Source organism: Atta colombica, unplaced genomic scaffold (assembly GCF_001594045.1).
Source record: "Atta colombica isolate Treedump-2 unplaced genomic scaffold, Acol1.0 scaffold39, whole genome shotgun sequence".
NCBI lineage: Eukaryota > Metazoa > Arthropoda > Insecta > Hymenoptera > Formicidae > Atta > Atta colombica.
The window spans coordinates 457,981-461,411 of record NW_017259498.1 but is presented as its reverse complement, the minus strand read 5'-3'; positions in this window follow the sequence as shown (position 1 = coordinate 461,411).

Sequence of the window (3,431 nt, the reverse complement as noted above, 5' to 3'; positions counted from 1 at the left end):
AAATAATCTTATGACAATGTTACTTTAAAAACAATTTAGAAATATAAGAATGATATTTTCATATTTTTCCTTGGTACTTTTTGACAATGGACTACGTTATTTTGTCGTTATTTTGATGTCATTTTGATGTTAGTTTGCTATCATTAGCTATTATTTATAATATAATATATTTATATATAATAATTTTATAATTTTGTTTAAAAATATAAGGAAACGGTCCAAATGATTAATAATTAAATATAAGAGCTACGAGCCAAACACAATACATTTAATAAACAAATTTTAAAAAGACAATTTTAATAAACATTTCTTCTCACACGAAATCATTCTCAATGTTAACACAAATCTGAAAAATTAAAATTAAAACGGATAACAAACGTGTAATATATCGGATAATTACTTATATCACATGTATGTAGTCTTGTTAATGTTCCTCCTTAGTATACATAGCGCAGTTGTAGATTAGAATTGCGAATGGTAGTGTTACAATGATGGTGTGCAGATCGTCATTAATCATGAAGAATATAATTCATATGAATTGTTATCGATTAAATAAGCTGTTCAAATTAAATAAGAATTGATAGAGTTAATCAAGAAATAAAACAAAATTTGAACAATGAAATAGTATTAGAAATGATTAGAAATTCTTAACATAAAAGATTTATTTTTATATGAAACATTTTACATTTTTATTTTTATATGAAACATTTTATATGATTTACATTAAACATAATTAAAAGACCTGGTCAAGACCTGGTAACATAAAAAAAATTATAATGAAAAAAATATATATATAGTATTGAATAAGTATTAAAATAAAAAATTTTCTTGTGAATATCCCTTCGTATATATATATATATATATATGCATACTTTCTTCATATAATTGAAATGAGTTACTTTCATATTTGAGTGATAAGTGGTCGTTAATTTAAAGTAATAAATGACAAATCCATACCCTAAGAAACTAATAAGAAAAGAAAAGAATCTAATTCTTTATATTTCAATTTTTTAAAACTAAAGTACTTCAATATTGAGAGTATTTTATTTTTGTAAATGGTAAAAAAGTAATAAGCAATAACTCTGACATATATCTACGTCAGAATACTCAGAGAAAAATCCTGAATAATACCTATTGATCTAACAACATTAAACATAAACATCCGTTTTATATAAAAAGAGATGTTTTAAAATCTTGGGGAGTGCATACTAAATTCATTACATATTAAGATAATTTGAAAAAAATAATACTTTTTTTGTCTAAGATAAAAATAAGATAAAGATAGTATTATACATATTATAATTTAAGATGAAGATAAAATGAAACAATTTCTTCATTTAGATGATTACTTAAATAATTGTAAATATAATATTGTAATAATGATTACATTGATTTGAAATTGATAGTAATTTATCATAATAATATAATATTTAATTTATGAATATAATATAATATAATTGATTAATTAAAAACTAGAAAAAAAGATTATTTAAATTAACAAAATGTTCATAATTTATTATTACATAAAGGAGACCGCAGTATCATGAGTCACAAAAATTCTTACTCGTAAAAGTCTAAATATAAAAATTTTTGTATCTTTTTTTTTAAATAATTAAAACATAATGCATATTTTAATCACAATGTGGCGTATACAAAATTAATTGTCAAAATTGTGATGCTTCCTATAAATATTAGATTACTTATTAGATTACTACTAACGTAGTAAGTTGAGAAAAGATGCAGAAACTTGCACCTTATCTTTATATATGTATTTTCTATTACAAAAATAATATTAAAAACATTTTCATACGGTTAAAAAGTTATTATTGCACCACAAAAAAAATATTGGCAACGAAGTAACAGTCGTATTGTACCAGTAGTATTAATTTAAACATTCTAGAATATGTTAAACAATCGATGACCCATGATACTCCGTGACTCAATGTGCCCCGGTTTCTTTTATATGTATATATTTCTAAACTTATTATTTTGTGTTTTATTTATTGCTTCTCTATATAAAAAAGACACTGAATTTAATTTTACATATTATATTTCTGTTATCAAAATTAGTAAGTATTTGATATTATATTTATATATTAATATAAACTTTTCAAAAGTTTCAGTATAGATATAATTCTTTTTAAACGATATTTCTTTTATAATTGTATTGCATCGCTCTGCAATTTTTTAAAACTTTGTCAGGAAATGATTTTATAAAGGTAGTATAAAATAGAGAGAGATGTAATTACCTTTATTTAATTCATTTTTTTGTATTTAAATAGAAAATGAGCTTTAATTTCTGCTCCCTTGTTCCATCTATATCAAGTTTATGAATTCTTCATAACTTTATTTTTTTATAAATTAGATTTTAATTATCCATTTTTTATCAATTATTTATAGAACCATTTCTTATATTTAAAATTATATGCATATACATATAATATATATACGTATACTTATATATGTCGTACTTGTTCTGACAGTATTATTAATATTTATAAAATATTTATACAAAATATTTATAAAATTTATTTTATTAAAATATTCTGTAAATTTTTGTGATCTCAGATTACACACAGATCACAGATTATAAAGATGCATCATAAATATTATGCAATCGTAAATATTATTGATGATATGAAAATTTTATAAACATTATGATCCTGGCAAAAAATTAATCCAGTTTTATTGCTAAAATAAGTATTATTGATTAACATCATATTTTTCCGCTTAAATTCCGCTTAAATTATTTTCATTAAACATCTTTTTTTGCATCTAACGCTGCTTGATTTCTGCAATCGTATAGAAATTGCTACTTCAATGATACGAATACTAAATATTAATAGATATATTAATAGATATAGCTATAGATATATATGACGATCAATAGATATTGTCAAAAAAATGGAACACGTATAATTAAAATATGTTTCTTTCATAAATGAAACCAAAATAGCTTTGTTTCGAAAAGCTTTGTAGCGAAGAAAATTTGTAACAGTTGCAAATTAAATATTCATTGTATACAAAAAACCGAATGTTAGTTTGCACTCTATGAAACAAATGATATTCCCGAAAAACATTTTAGAAAAGAAAAATAATTACAAAATATAGGGGAGAGTGAAGTAAATCGGACCCATTTACAATTTTTGCTCTCTATAAAGTAAATAAAAAGTCCGATCGTAAAAAAACCAAAGATGCCATTTAATTGGAAAGATCATTTAATTCTCTTCATTTTTGCTTCAGACCATTTAAACATATCTCATCTGTATCGAACTAGGTATAATGGAAAATGTAAAAACGCTTTTTCCGGTCCGATTTGGAATCATTGGTTCTTTTAAATAGAATTTTTTAATATTTTAATGTAGTATTGAGTAAAAACGAGCAATTTAAGACAAAGATAAAAATTTTATTCAAAAAAAAATTACAGTTTA